The sequence below is a fragment of the Eubalaena glacialis genome, chromosome 9, assembly GCF_028564815.1.
Source record: "Eubalaena glacialis isolate mEubGla1 chromosome 9, mEubGla1.1.hap2.+ XY, whole genome shotgun sequence".
Lineage (NCBI taxonomy): Eukaryota > Metazoa > Chordata > Mammalia > Artiodactyla > Balaenidae > Eubalaena > Eubalaena glacialis.
Window position 1 is genome coordinate 115,282,380 of NC_083724.1, and position 16,988 is coordinate 115,299,367.

General features: G+C 34.3%; 1 protein-coding gene across 9 annotated transcripts in view; it reads left to right on the forward strand.

The window, feature by feature from the left end:
• Window positions 1-16,988, forward strand: part of HMBOX1 (homeobox containing 1) — a 181,174-nt gene that overhangs the window by 109,922 nt on the left and 54,264 nt on the right. The window lies entirely within an intron of this gene.

Sequence of the window (16,988 nt, forward strand, 5' to 3'; positions counted from 1 at the left end):
AACTAACACAATAAAAAAACTTTTCAAGATAAGTGGATTTTAATGTAAGAAAATTTACATTAATGAAAAAGTTTAGTGAGTTGATTTCACATTCAACATTGCAGCTAACCTTTAAGAATACATCCACTTGTCAAGTTTTAGTGTCGTATCAGAGAATACCACAGTTTTGGAAAAAGCTATTAAAATAACCCTTCCATTTCTATCTTAAAAAAAAAAACACTGTCTAAATTTCATTTTGACATTAGCATAGGGAACTTGCTTCACCATGACTAGCCTTCCACAGTTTGACATGCACAATATTGCCTTAAAAATGTTATTTATATAATTACATCTAATACCCTGAGCAGAATTAAGAAGTAGAGAGGACAAACTCCAGCTCCCCTTGTGGCAAGATCTTCCTTCTCTCTTCCCCATAATCCTTCTGTTTGCTGACCGTACCAGCATTCTGTCTAGTATCCCCATTTTCTTATTCTGAAGAACGGGAAATCAGCTGTGGTGGCTGCACAACTCTTCGAGTGTACTAAAGACCATTGAATTGTACACTTTAAATGGGTGAATTGTGTGGTATGTGAATTATATCCCAATTAAGCTGTTTTAAAAAGATAAAAGGGAAGGAATAAATATAAAAATCATCTAAAATATTTTCTGAACAGAATAGTTCCCTAAAGTGGAATTTACCAATTTTCTATGTATTCTTATTACTGAAATAAAAGGCTAATCATTAAGATAAAATTTTTAAAAAAATTTACATTTTATATTGGAAAATCTGTTCATGTGGTCAAACTTCAGAAGTCCATGAGGGTATACACAGTACTAAATCTCTCCTGTTTCCATCTCTCAGCCATAGTTCCCTTCCTAGAATAGACTAATGTTAATCACTTTCTGCAGAGATATTTTATGCATTTGTAAACAAGTATATCTATAGTCCTTTTCTCCTTTTTTTCCAGATAGGTGGTATGCTATATACAGTATTCTGCACCAAGCTTTTCTAACTTGGAAAGTATCCCACGTCAGTATATAAAGAGTATTGTCCCTGGTTTGGGGTTCCCCCCCCCGGACAGGTTTTTTGTTGTTGCTGTTGTTTTTATTGGTACATAAAACAATGACACATCTTGCAATCAGTGTTGTTGTAGATTTGATGAAATAACAGTATAAACATTGATGAACATCCTGCTTGGATCGTTCTCCAAACCAGTTGTAGGCATCTGTACTCTAACCATTGCTCTCCATCTTTGCCAATAATTGATATATTGTTAGACTTTTTCATGTTTTGCCAACCTAATAGAAGTAAAATGGTATTTCATTGCAGTTTTATTTTATTTATTTATTTATTTATTTATTTTAATTAATTAATTTATTTATTTATTTATGGCTATGTTGGGTCTTCGTTTCTGTGTGAGGGCTTTCTCTAGTTGCGGCAAGCGGGGGCCACTCTTCATCGCGGTGCACGGGCCTCTCACTATCGTGGCCTCTCTTGTTGCGGAGCACAGGCTCCAGACGCGCAGGCTCAGTAGTTGTGGCTCACGGGCCCAGTTGCTCCGCGGCATGTGGGATCTTCCCAGACCAGGGCTCGAACCCGTGTCCCCTGCATTAGCAGGCAGATTCTCAACCACTGCGCCACCAGGGAAGCCCTTTATTTTATTTTTAATTTTTTTATTGAGGTATAATTGACATACTAATTTCAGGCGTACTACGTAATGATTTGAATTTTGTATATATTACAAAATGATCACCACAATAAGTCTAGTTAACATCTGTCACTATACATAGTTACAGAAATTGTTTTTCTTGTGATGAAGACTTTTAAGATCTACTCTCTTAAAAATTTTAATCATTGCAGTTTTAAATGCATTTCCCTGATTACTGTTCAGGTTAAACATCAGTTCGTATTTATTGGCCATTTACATGTCCTTTGTGTGAATTGCCTGTTTGAATCTGTTGCCTACTTTTTAATAGGGTTGTCTTTTTCTGTTTCTTCTTTTATTTTTATTTAAAAACATTTTTTGAAAAAAAATTGTATATATTTAACGTTGTACAATGCCATGTTTTGATATATGCCTACATTATCACTGTTTTTAATTATCACCATTTTTTAAAAGTGCATTCCATCTTTTGAAGACTATAATTTTCAACCCACTATTAACATTTAGCAATTCAGTAACTATTTTAAACCATTTTTTGCCTTTATCTCACACACAGACACTAACTAAATACTTGTTTAATAAATTAAATAATAAAATTTGTTTAGATAAAGATTTAGATAACACTTCAACTTGATGATAATATATTATTTTTTAATGCAGTTACTCTTTATGTGTAACATTTCTTTTTTTTTTTAAATGTTTATGTACACCCCCTTTGACCATGTAATTTATCTTTGAGGAATTTATCCTATAGAAATATTTGCTTATGTCTAGAATAATGAATGTGCAGGAATATTTATTGCAGCATATTATATGATAGCAAAAGGCTATTCATAACCTAAGTGTCCATCAGTAGGGGACTAGTTGGAAAAATTATGGTGCATTCATATTATAGAGCACTGTTTATCCTTAAAAGAATAATGCAGCTCTGTATGTGTTAGGTGGAATGAGGAAGGGAATGGGGTCTTAAGGTGTGGGAGGGAGGTAACTGATTTTATTTTTAGGCACCAATTTTAAAACATATACTATGTCACAGGCTCAACAATAATGTGTACTGGCCAGATTCAACTCAAGTATCACCTGTTTGCTCTTTGTGCTCTTTGACAGCAGTCAGAACCACAACAGGATTTTGTTGTTTTTTACACAATTCTAAAGTTCATCTGTAGAAAAAATTCATAAGAATAACTAAGACATTCTTTAAAAAGAACAGAGGAAGGAGTTTGAACAAATTTGCCCTGCCACATATTAAAATATACTATATGGTTAGAGTAATTAAATAAAGATCATATTGTCAGATTGATAGATGTATTACTTGTACAGAACAGAGTTCATTAATATATCCTTGTATGTTGGGAAATTTAGCTTAAGTAAAGGAATTATTTCAGATCTGTAAGGAAGTGATGTTTTTCCATTGGTTGTCTGTTTGAAAATGAAAAAATAAAAATAGGTCTCAACATCACACCAGAAACAGACATCAGTTTCCGTATGGAATAAAGAGCAAAATATATATATTTAAATATATATATATATATATATATATATATATATATATATATATATATATATATATATATACTTAAACTGGATAAAAGGCCTTACATTACTGTTTTGAATATTTTTATTATTTTGAAGTAGGAAAGCTTTTCCTAAGTAATACATAAAACCCAAAAGATAAAGTTAGATGAATTTAACTGTATAAAAATTTTAAGCATATATCCAATATAAGACACTGTAAACAAGATTTACACTGCAAGATATTTTCAATATGAAGAGCAAAGGATTGGTATCTATAAATATCAAAAGAGCAATTGCAAGTTGTTATGAAAACAGAAAATAACCCAACTGAAAAATTTGCAAAGTTTTCAGTATATAATTTATAGAAGATGAAATATAAATGGCCAATAAACATACAAAAAGAAAATTAAATAAGATCAACTACAAGTTAACAGGTTTTTTTATTTACCCATTAGATCAGCAGACTTTAAAAAGATTGAGGGGTACTGCTAGTTAAAAATAGTAGAATAATTCTTTTCTCCACTTCTGTCTCATCATAACCCAGCATAAACAATAAAAATAAACAAAAATTTAAAAACTTCCGTCTTCAGTGAAGGGGTAACTAGAACCTTAAAACACAGACTAAATCAAATAAGAATTCTGAATCAAAACAAAAGAAAATGATAGGCATTGACACATGCCTCCTGCATCCTGGATAAGGTAACAAGTTGCCCTGAAAGTATCTTACTTGTGAATGGTTGATCCCTGATCTTTGGTTAAAGGTAACAGTTTTAGAAGGGTGAGGCAACAAGAATAATGGGAATATTCCTATATAGAACAGTTCAACATAGAAACCCCACTCTATAAGCAAACATTCCCCAGTCCCTCATTCCCCCAGCTCCTGGCAATCACTAACTTATTTTCTGTCTCTATAGATTTACCTATAGACAGAATTCTGGACATTTCATAAAATAGACTCATGCACCATGTAAACCTTTGTGTCTCCCTTCATTTCACTTAGCATGTTTTCAAGGTTCATCCATGTTGTAGCATATATCAACACTTCATTCCTTTTAATAGCTGAATGATTTTCCTTTGTATGGATATACCACATTTTATTTATTCATCAGTTGATGGGCATTTGGGTTGTTTCCACTTTTTGGCTATGGTGCATAATGCTGCTATGAACATTTGTGTACTAGTTTTTGTGTAGACAAATTCTCTTAGAATATACTTAGGAATGGAGTTGTGGTTCATTTGGTAATTCTATGTTTAACGTTTTGGAGAACTGCCAAAAGTTTTCCATTTTACAAGCCCACCGTAAATGTATGAGGGATCCAATTGATTTACATCTTCATGGGGACACTTGTCATTATTATTTGTCTTTTTAATTTTAGCCATTCTAGTGGTTATGAAGCAGTATCTTGTAATTTTGATTTGTATTTACTTAGCAACTAATGATGTTGAGCATTTTTTTCATGTGCTTTTTGGCCATTTGTACATATCCTTTGAGAAATGTCTAGTGAAATCCTTTGCCTGTTTTTTAATTGAGTTTTTGTCTCCTTATATTGAATTGTAAGAGTTCTTTATGTATTCTAGATACAAGTCCCTTGTCAGATACAGGGTTTGCAAATATTTTTACATTCTTGTTACTGACTTTTGAAGTACACAAGACTTTAATTTTGATGAAGTCCAGTTTTTTGTTGTTGCTTTTGATGTCATAGCTAAGAAACCATTGCCTAATTCAGAGTGACACAAATTTATGTATGTTTTCTTCTAAGAGTTTTATAATTTTAGCTCTTATATTTAGGTCTGATCCATTTTGAGTTGGTTTTTATATACGATATAAGATAGGAGTCCAACATCATTTTTTTTTGGCATATGGGTATCTAGTTGTTCCAGCACCACTTGTTAAAAAGACTACTCTTTTCCCATTCAGTTTTCTGGTCACCGTCGTCAAAAATCAATTGACCATAAAAGTATGGGTTTATTACCTAACTCTCATTGACCTATATGTCTGTCCTTATGCCAGTATCACACAGGCTTGACTACTGTAGTTTGACAGTACGTTTGAAATTGAGATGTGTGAGTTCTTCAACTTTGTTCTTCTTTTTAAAGGTTGTTTTGGCTATTCTGGAATTTCCATAGGAATTTTAGGATTTCTGTAGAAAAGCCAGCTGGAATTTTAGTAGGAGTTAGATTGAATCTGTAAATCAATTTGGGGAGTATTGTCATTTTAACAATATTAAGTCTTCAAATCCGTGAAAATGAGATGTTCTTCTGTTTAGGTGTTCTTCAGTTTCTTTCAACAGTGTTTTGTAATTTTCACTTTGCAAGTCTTGCACTACTTTTGTTAGATTTCTTCCTAAATATTTTATTGTTTTTGAGGCTATTGTTAGTAGAATTGTTTTGTGAATTTCATTTTTGGATTGTTCATTGCTAGTGGATAGAAATAATATTTAATTCGGTATGTTGATTTCGTATCCTGCAGCCTTGGTATACATCTTCATTAATTCTAATAGTTTTTTGTGTGCATGCACTCATGTGTATTTCTTCAGAGTTCTATATACAAGATCATATCATCTGTAAACAGAGGTAATTTTACTTTTCCCTTCTCTATCTGGATGCCTTTTAATTTGTTTATCCTGCCTAATTTCCCTGGCTAGCACCTCCCCTATTATGTTGAATAGAAGTAGTAAGGGTGAACATCCTTGTGTTGTTCCTGATCTTAGTGGTGAAGCTATCTGTCTTTTACCACTAAGTATGGTATAAGCTGTGGGTGTTTCATGGATGTACTCTATCAAGGTAAGAAGTTTACTTCTATTCCTAGCTTATTGAGTGTTCTATATCATGAAAGGATGTTGGATTTTGTTAAATGCTTTTTCTGTGTCTATTAAAATAATTTCATGGGTTTTGTCATTTGTTAATATGGTATACTGCATTGACTGATTTTCATATGTTGAATGAACTTTGCTTTCCTGAGATAAATCCCACCTGGTCATGGTGTATAATCCTTTTTATATGTTGTTGGATTCAGTTTCCTAATATTTTGTTGAAAATTTGTATATCCATATTCACTGGGGACATTGATCTGTAGTTTTCTTGCAGTGTCTTCATCTGGTTTTGGTATCAGGGTAATATTGGCCTCATAGAATGAGTTGGGAAGTGTTTCCTCCTTTTCTATTTTTTTGGAAGTTTGTGAAGGATTGGTCTTAGTGTGTGTGTGTGAATTATTTTTGAAACACTTAGTAGAATTTACCAGTGAAACCATCTGACCTTTCTTCGTGGGAAGATTTTTGACTACTGATTCAGTATCTTCACTTGCTATACATCTATTCAGATTTTCTGTTTTTTGAATCAGGTTGTTCTAGGAAGTTATCTGTTTCATCTATGTTATATAATTTGTTGGCATACAGTTGTTCTTAGAATTCCTTTATTATCCTTTTTATTTCTGTAATGGTCAGTAATAACGCCCTTTCTCTCATTCCTGATTTTAGTCATTTGAGTCTTCTCTCATTTTGCTTTGTAAATCTACCTAAAAGTTTCTCAATTTCATTGACCTCTTCAAAGAACCAGTTTTTTATTTCATTGGTTTTCTCTACTACCCTGTTTCTATTTTCTGTGTCATTTCTTTCTCCTTTACATTATTTTCTTCCTTCTGCTTGTCTTGGATTTAGTTTGCTCTTCTTTTTCTAATTTTTTAAGGTGAAAGCTTAGATTATTGATTTCAGATCTTTTTCTTTTTTAAACCGGCATTTATAACAATAAATTTCCCTCTAAGCACTTCTTTAGCTTCATCTCATCCAGTTTGGTATGTGTGGTGTGTGTGTGTGTGTATGTGTTTAATCATCTCAAAGTAGTTTCTAATTCCCTTGTGATTTTTTTCTTTGACTCATTGGTTAGGACTGTTTGGTTTAATTTCCACATATTTGTGAATTTCTCAATTTTTTTCTATTATTGATTTCTAATTTCATTCCATTGTGTTTGGAGAACATACTTTGTTTGATTTAAAAATTGTGGAGACTTGTTTTATTTCCTAACATGATCTGTTCTGGAGAATGTTTCATATACACTTGAGAAGAATGTGTATTCTGCTATTGTTGAGTGGAATGTTCTATAGATGTGTGATAGGTCTAGTGGGTTTATATTGTTGTTCAAGTCTTCTATTTCTTGTTGATCTTCTGTATAGTTGTTCTATAATTGAAAATGGGATATTGAAATCTCCCACTATTATTGTTGAATTGTCTTTTTCTCCCTTCAGTTCTGTCAGTTTTTGCCTCATATATTTGGGGCTCTGTTGATTGGTGCATATATATTTTTAATTATGTCTTCCTCATGAATTAACCCTTTTATCATTACAAAATGTCCTTATTATGTCTCTTGTAACAAATTTTGTCTTTAAGTCTGTTTTGTCTTACATTAGTATAGCTGCTTCAGTTTTCATTTGGTTACTCTTTACATGGTGCATCTTTGTGCATTCTTTTACTTTCAATCTATTCATGTCTTTGAATCTAAAATGTATCTCTTGTAAACAGCGTACAGTGTGATCATGTTTTTTTAATCCATTCTGCCAATCTCTGTCTTCTTACTGGAGTGTATAATCCATTTAAATTTAATGTAAATGTGATCAGGTTAGATTTACATCTGCCATTTTGTCACTTGTTTTGTATGTCTTGTGTCTGTTTTGTTTTCCTGTTGCTCAGTTACTTCCTTCTTTTGTGTTAAATACGTATTTTCTAGTGTACGGTTTAAATCCCTTGTCATTTCTTTTGTTTTTTTTTAAATTTATTGTCTTAGTGGTTGCCCTGGAGATTACCATAAATATCTTAGTTTATAATAATCTAGTTCAGATTAATACCAACTTCATTTCAATAGTATAGGAAAACTTTACTCCTTTAGAGCTTCATTGCCTACCCCCTCCTTTGTGCCAGTGTTGCCGTTCAATTTACATGCTTATACATTGTGTGCCCATCAACTTAGATTTATAATTATTGCATTATCAAGTTTTCTTTTAATTCAAATAGGGAAAAAATAAGTTATAAGGAAAAAATACATTTATACTGTCTTTTATATTTACATATGTAGTTACTTTTACTGTCACTATTTCTTCAAGTGTATTTGAATTACTGTTTAGTGTCCTTTCATTTCTGCCCAAAGAACACTCTTTAGTATTTCTTGTACAGCAGGTCTTTTGGCATCAAATTCTCTCTGGTTTTGTTCATTTGGCAATGTCTTAATGTTTCCTTTGCTTTGGAAGGATAGTTTTGTTTGATATAGAGTTCTTATTTGTTGGTCTTTTTTTTTTTCTTCCAGCACTTTGAATATATCATCCTACTGCCTTATGACTTCATGGTTTCTGATGAGAAATCAGCTATTAATCTTTTTTTTTTTTTGAAGTATAGTTGACATACAATATATTAATTTCTGATTTACAACATAATGATTCAACATTTGTATACATTGCAAAATGATTAACAAAATAAGTCTAGTTACCATCTGCAGCTATTAATCTTATTGAGCATCCCTTGTGCATAATAAGTCACTTCTTTTTGCTGCTTTCAAATTTTCTTTGACTTTGGTTTTCAACAATTTATGATGGGGAATTCCCTGGTGGTCCAGTGGTTAGGATTCTGCGCTTCCACTGCAGGGGGCATGGGTTCAGTCCCTGGTCGAGGAACTAAGATCCCACAAACCACGCAACATGGCCAAAAAAAACAAAAACAAAACCCAAAAAACCAAGTTATGATGTTTCTAGCTGTGGATCTCTCTGAGTTTACCCTACTTGCAGATTATTGAGCTTCTTGGATGTGTAGATTAATGTTTTTCATCAAGTTTGGGAATTGTATGGCCATTATTCTTCGAAGTATTCTTTCTTTTCCTTTTCTCTCTTTTCCTCCTGGGAATCCCATTATGTGTATGTTGGTATACATGGCAGTGTCCCACAGGTTTTTGAGATTCTGCTCTATTTTCTTCATTATTTTTTCTTTCTCTTTCTCATAAAAGATCATCTCAATCAACCTGTCTTCATGTTTACTGATTATTTCTTTTGCCAGTTAACATCTGATATTGAGCTTCTTTAGTAAATTTTTCATTTTACTTATTGTACTTTTTAGCTCCAGAATTTCTATTTGATTCTTCTTGTAATCCCTGCCTCTTTATTGATATTCTGTTTAGTGATGCATTTTTCTCATATTTTCTTTTAGTTCTGTAGACATTTTTTCTTTAGTTTTTTAAAATAGCTGATTTAAATCTTTGTCTAGTAAGTCTAACATCTGGGTTTCTTCAAAGACGTTTCTTATTGACTGCTTCTTTTACTATGCATGTCATGCTTTACTGTTTCCTTTCATGGTTCATAAGTTTTGTTTTGTTTTAAACTAGACAGTTTAAATAATATAATGTGGAAGCTCTTGAAATCAGATTCCTCTCCACCCCTTGATTTGTTGTCATTGCTGTTTGTTTTTGTTGCTTTTTGTTTAGTGACTTTCCTGGACTAATCCTGTAAAGTCAGTATTCTTTGTGGTGTGTGGCTGCTGAAGTCTCTTCCTTGTTAGCTTAGTAGTCAGCTAATTATTGGGCAGAGATTTCCTTAAATGCCTGGAACCAATAAATTTCCCAGCTTTGCTGAGGAGCTCTGTACATATATTGAGGCATGCCTTTAATGCTCAGGCAGGCAGTTTATAATTCTACCTTACCCTTCACTTTCTCTTTGAACCATGTCTCAAAGTCAGCCAGAGGCGAGAGCTTAGGGCCTTCATAGTTCTTTCCTGTGATGCACATTGCCCTGGTCATGCACATAGACCTAGGCATGTGCACAGCCCTGTGCATGCACCTGGCCTTCTAAATTCCCAGAATTATATCAGAGCTTTTCAAAGACCCTCATAGACATCTTAAGAATTCCTCAGCTTTTTAAATATTTTGTTCAGTTCCTTGTTTGCCCCAACTGTTATCATCATCACCTCAGGCACCTGCAATATTAAATGATTGCCACTGATTGTTTTCTGCAAACCACTTCCCTTCCTTCTCCCCTCCGAGGGAAAAGGCTATTCACACTGAATGAGGTCTGGATAAGGTCAAATAAGAATGAGCTTTGTAAATGGGAGTTTCCAGGGGGTTGCCAAACAGGTCAAATAATGACAGTTCTCTTAGAATGGTGTTTTGGGGGAACTCCAAACCTGTCTTTCCCTCTCCAGTGGCTAATAGACCATTCTTGGTTTTCACTGTGATTGTAAGAATATAGTCTACTGCAATGCTGGGATGATGGGAATGAGTATAGTTCAAGTTAAAATGTCATATTACTTTTAATATGTCATACTAATTTTCTTACTAAAATTTAGCTTTTTTTTTTTTTTTTTAATAAATACTCTTTGGATTGTTGCACACCTTTGGTTAATTTCCAGAGTTCTGAAAAAGTTGATTTTGACAACTTTTGCCAGTGCTTTTATGGTAGAGCAGCTTTTGCTATCATTGCGTTTTTGGGGGACTAACTTTTCAGAAGGCCTTACTCTGCCACCCACTGACATCACGCCAATTTAACAGATTTCAAAGGAACGTCTGAGCCCCCAAAAAATTCCCCTGTAGTGTTGTCCTTAAAGTATAAACAGGGGAGACAAACATACTGGCATATAAGCACTGGGGAATGCAGCACCAATAAACCTGTACTGGTAAAAATTGCTTGATGAAGAAATCTTACTAACCAAAAATTAAGTTTAAAACATAAAATTTAAGCATTAAGTGAAAAGAGGACAAGGGGAATCTTTTAGGGAACATGGAAATAATCTATATCTTGATTTGAGTGATGGTCACATGTGTATACGTATGTCAAAACTCATTGAACTATACACTTAAGAGCAGTGCGCTCACTGTATGTAAAATATGCCTCAGTTAAAAACAAAAACAAAAATACAGAGCTTTGGAATGGAAAAACTGAGAAACTGTATGGTAAATCCTGAATTCATTTAAATCTACAACTATGAGTAAACAACTATGGGAATTATGAGTCCAGGACAGAATGTAAATGTTGACTACGCAAAAATATCTTCCAAATATCAGGAGTTGGGTGTACAGGCTGGGAAGGGAAATGGGGAAAGTATAGTATATGTATGTGTATTAGTTATCTATTGCTGCATAAGAGATTACATTGACCTTAGCAACTTGAAACAACCTAAATTTTTATTCTCTCACTTGGTTTTTATAGGTCAAGAATCTAGAAGCAGCTTAGACAGGTCAGTCTGATTCAGGGTGTCTCAGGAGGCTACAGTCATCAGCAGGCTTAACTAAGGCTAGGGGACTCACTTCCAAGATGCCTCATTTGCATAGCTGTTAGTAGAATGCTTCAGTTCTTTGCCACATGGATTTCTCCATAGGTCTAATTGAGTGGTCTCACAACATGGCAGCTAGCTTTCCTCAGAACCAATTATTAAGAGAGAGCAAAGCAGAAACTTTTCATGACCTATCCTTAGAAGTCACCATATTCTGCCGTATTCTGTTGTTTGCACAGACCAACCCTGAAGCAGTGTTGGAGGGGATTACACAAAGGTAGAAAGACCAAGAGGATCATTAGGAATCATCCTGGAGACTAGCTATCACAGTCTGCTAATTTCCTTAGCTTTTTTAGCCAGGAGCCATTAGATACTGCCCACAAATTAGAAAACAATGCTTCCAACCTCCCAATGTTTTTGTATGATCCTTTTTTCTTGCTTTATTGCAGTCTTAGGAACCTCATTTCCCCTATAGAAGCATTTACTAAATTTGAGTAGATCTTTCTCTCTAGTTTATTTAAATTTTTTTTCTTGTGTTAAGATCAAATCAAACTAAATTTGGTGTTTTTACATTTTAAAATTCAGCATGTAGTATTATCTCATTTTAGTAATTATTTCTGCCTATTCTATGTCCACATATGCTTGGAGCGATCTTGTAATAAGTGTAGTTATTTATAAGTGGTAAGAATTTGGATGCATTTTTTTTTATTAGCTTTACTCTTAATTTTTCAACTTTCCTCTCAATTGCGTAGAATTCTTTTTATAATGCGTATGTGTTAATGTTTACAAAAAGAAAGTCAGACTTTAAAAGTAAATTTTATAAGCAGCAATGGTGAGGATGTAGGGAAAAATTCTCATCACTGTTGGTTAGAATATAAAATTGGGTACAATCTTCTTTAGGGGACAATTTGGTAGTATCTATCACAAACTTAAATGCCACTCATATGCTACGAATCAAAGTCCATTCCTATGAATTGGCCCTAAGATATTTATTTATATACACAAAGATAAGCATAGAGTGTTCATTGCATCATTTATAATAGTAAAATGTTAGCAACAGTTGAAATGTCTAATAACAGGTAAATGTTTAAGTGGATTATGGTATATTTCTGATATAAAATACCATGTAGCCATTAGAATGATGAAGGTTCACAATGTGGTACGTGAGAAAATTCCAAGACATTATGTGAGAAACATTGCTACTTATTATGTATAGGATAATTCCAAATGTGTGTTTAAAAAAAAAAAAACCTAGATGTATATATGTACATGTTTGTGTATTAAATGCATCGTAAAGAGTTTGGAAGAATTCACACCAAATAAACAGGGATACCCTCTAGGGAATGAGAGAAAGGTTAGAGATGGAGGAAGGGCTTTTTTCTCTGCATTTGTGAGTTATTTTTATGGAGAATGGATGCATGTGTTATAACTTAAAATTTTTGAGACATATCTCTCACACTGTGGAAGGTGAATTGCAGAGATGACTGCAGCTCTCAAGTAGAAAATTGAAGAAGCACATTTCACATTTTCATCTGTGAAGTGATCTTCTAATTAAAAAAGATCTGATCATGAGGATTTTGTACTTTGTGGATCTTAGATGACTTGTTCTTTTCATCAAAGTTATTTCAATTATCTAGGCAAGAGAGGCAGAGATTCCAAACTGCTGGAATGAGGATTGGAGAGACGAAGAGAAATTTTGGAAGAGAAAGGGATTGTATTTAGTAAGCATATGAGAGTTGGGGGAAGGAGTAGAATGGAACATAAAATTGAGATGGGGGACACAGGAGGAAGAACAGATTTAAAGGAAGAGGATAATGAATCAAGTTTACTATGTTGAAGACCTGTGGGAAATTCTCATGAAGCTGTCTAGCAGATGGTTTGAAAGAACAGTCTGGTGTTCTGGAAGTCATTGGTATTTAGATATTTTAAACCCTGATTGTTGATAGTTGAGATGATCGAAGGAAGAGTGTGTAGAATGAAAGAAGATGCTTAAACATGGAATCTTGGGGCACTAACATGTAAGGAGATAACAAAGCAATCCCTGAAGTTGACTGAAAAGTTGCGTTAGAGAGTTGTATCCAGCATTCCAAGGATGAAGATGATGTGAGTGGTCAGTAGTGTCACATGCCAAAGGAAGTTGGAGGAAGAAGAAACATTTAAATTTGTAGTACTAGGGACTTTGATAAGAATGGGTTGTGGTGGAGAGCCCTCTGGTGGAAGGGAGCATGGCATTTCAGGAACTAGAAGGATGGAGCTGAAGCTCAGAGAAGAATGTGAATGAGACTGGCAAAAAGGCTTTTTCATCCTTTGAACACAATGTGATCACTTTCTTATTGGAAAGAAATTAATCAGGGGTTAGTTTTAGTCTCTCAGTGTATGAAGGTTATATGTAAATTTTTCTTTTCTTCTGCCCTGTGAAAGGTAGAAAAGAGCTTTTGAGGAGCTAAAACTTGTGGAGAATGACATTGTTTTCAGCAGTGGGAAGTAAAGGGAGTTAGGAAAATTTTCTCTGAAGGAGGAGTACCAAAGTTGACAGTAAAGAGAAGCTGCAGGGCCTTTTGACACCTAGCTCAATTGAAGTTCCAAAGACATGGACCGGCCCCAGAAGGATAAGTTAAAGGAATCCTACCTATCAGCAAGTTGCTAACGAAGAAATAGCATTGTAAAATGTATTATTGTACATATTTAATTTTTATAGTGCCTTTTCTGGAAAAACTGCTTGCTTTATTAATTTGTTTTCTTATGAAAACTGATATTAAGTTTACAGGGAAGAAGTTCCTTATTTGTTTCCTCCTCTCACAAAAGACTAGACAGGAGGATATTCTTTATTACCTTCTCTCCCTTTGTTTTATTAAATTAATAATTACACATAGAGAAAATTGTGGAACAACATATATTAACAGTTAACACTGCTTACCCCAGAGTGGAATTGGCCAGGGAAGGCTGAAATTAACTTCTTTTCGCACTTCTGTTTTGTTTAACTTAATTACAGTGTTTATAAAGCAGCCAATAAAGTGTGTAGTGTTTATAGGGAAAGGCTAAAATAAAATAAATTAATAAATATTTGTAGACAGATTAAGAAAATGATATAGAGGTGTACAATAGAGGGAGAGTCTGCCACTCTAAATTCGTATTATGTATCTTTGGCTATATATGAGCTTTTGTTACTGTACAAAACAACACAGATTATGTAAAAATATATGTATTCATTAAACTATATACTTTTTCATTTATATCATGGGGATCTTTCCATATTGATACATATCCATTTGTGTTTTTTTTTAACACCTCATAGAATTTTTAAAACTTTTTTGGGAAAACTTCATTGAAATACAACATAGAGAAAAGTGTCCAGTTTAATGACTTTTACAAAGTGAAGACACACATGTAACCACCATCCAGATCAAGATCAAGAACAGTGCTGGTCACTACATGGGCCTTTCTCATCCTACTTCCAGTAATTAACCTCCTCCCTCCTAATGACAGATAACCACTATTCTGATTGTCATCCATATACATATATCTAATTGTGTCTGTTTTTAAACTTTATGTAAATTGAATCTTACAGTATCGCGCGTGGCTTTTTTACCTGTATGTGTGACTATTTTTGGCCAACATTATTTTTGTGAGATTTATCCATGTGACTGCATATAGCAGTAGTTTACCTTTTTCTATTTGTTGTAGCAGTCTATAGTAGAATACATAAATACCACAATTTATGCATTTTCCTGTTGATGGGTATTTGAGTTGTTTCAAACTGGGGACTATGACAGATAATGCTCATATAAGCCTTCCGGTATGAGTTTTTTGAACATATTCTTTTGAGTATGTACACATTTCTGTGGGCTGTGTACCAGGGAAAGAAATTGCTAGATCATATGGTATGCATATGTTCAGCTTTAGTAGATATTGCCCAGTTGTTTCCCAAAGGGGCCCTGACACTTTACCCTTCCATCAGCAATATGAGAGTTTCATATACTCAATGCCCTGCCAACACTTGGAGTTGATGGCTTTTTGTTTGGTTTTGGTTTTCTATTGTTTGTTTTTGATGGCTGTTTTAGAACATTTGTCTGTGCAGTATCTTACTGTATGAATATACCATAATTTACCCTCCTTTTGCTGGGCTTTTGCCCTCTTGCCCCACTATAGCACAGCCAGAACCTGGACACCTCTAATATCTAGTAGAATCTGTGGTTTGTTCTATGTGTGATCTGACTGTTTGAGGAAGATTTAATACTGTAGGTAACAGAACCGATATATTCGTTTCTTTTTCTTAACAGATTTTCCTCAAATTCCCTCTGTTTTTGAGTAGTATGATACCAGTGTAAGAATCCATGTAAAATGGTTTCATTTTGTGGACATGAAAATCAGTTTTGATTTCCTGGTGGTAAATGGTTGATTTCTTCAGTCTTGTTAAAAAGTCACGTGAGGGCTTCCCTGGTGGCACAGTGGTTAATAATCCACCTGCCAATGCAGGGGACACGGGTTTGAGCCCTGGTCCAGGAAGATCCCACATGCCACAGAGCAACTAAGCCCGTGTGCCACAACTACTGAGCCTGCGCTCTAGAGTCCGTGAGCCACAACTACTGAGGCCCGCGCGCGTAGAGCCCGTGCTCTGCAGCAAGAGAAGCCACCGCAATGAGAAGCCCGCGCACCACAACGCCACCAAGAAAACCCAGAAAGTCATGTGAAAAATAGTATAACATCTGAAACTAGACTTGTGGTGAAAGCATTGCTAAACATGGCCTATTTAATTATACTGAATAATTTGTGTTCTCTTAGAACAAGCATACAGTGATAGCTGCCAACACCTGCATCACATAGATCTTCAATCCATTGAAAACTGCTCTGTGAATGATTTGAGAATATAATCTCTTCGGTTTTGGAAAACTCTTTGAATTTCACCCTTTGAAAGTGAAAGGTGTTTCCAATCAGAGAACCATGCTTCTCAGCCCAACTTTTCTTTTAACAAAACTGCCCTCCCCCATTTCCTCAAATTTTCTTTTAACGTAGGTTTTTAAAAGTACAGAAGCTAGGGGCTTGCTTTTAATGAGTTAAATGTGATCACCCGACCTCCTGCTGCTTCTTATGTTAGGGGGTGTGATTACTTCATGATAACCACTCTTCCTGTTGTGAGTTACAGCTTTAAACAGGTGCTGGCACAGGTGGTATTCAGTACTATCCAGTTACCATAAGTAAATCCTTGGGAGAGTTTAGATACTGTTAACCCTCTATGGTAGCTGAATGGTCTTTTGGAAAGTGCCTTATGGGCATATAAGACAGTTTTATATTTCCTATTATTCTTTGCTTTTGCCAGTTGTATGTTGAATTATTCATTTTGGAATAGCTATAATGACCAGAAGGAGCATGTTATTCTCATACTCTAGTAAGTTTTAGACATGCTTTTTTACCTTCCACGTGGAGGTCTTTCAATTTCTTATTTATCGCTTTCAAGAACTTGTTAGTGATAGCTGAAAACTACTGCTTTGTATTGTATTCAGTGTTTTGTTAAGTCTGTTAGAAGAACATCTTTACCTCTTGAGATTTCTTAAGAGGTCCTATTGTAGCATAACTCTAAAAGTCTTCCAGCTGT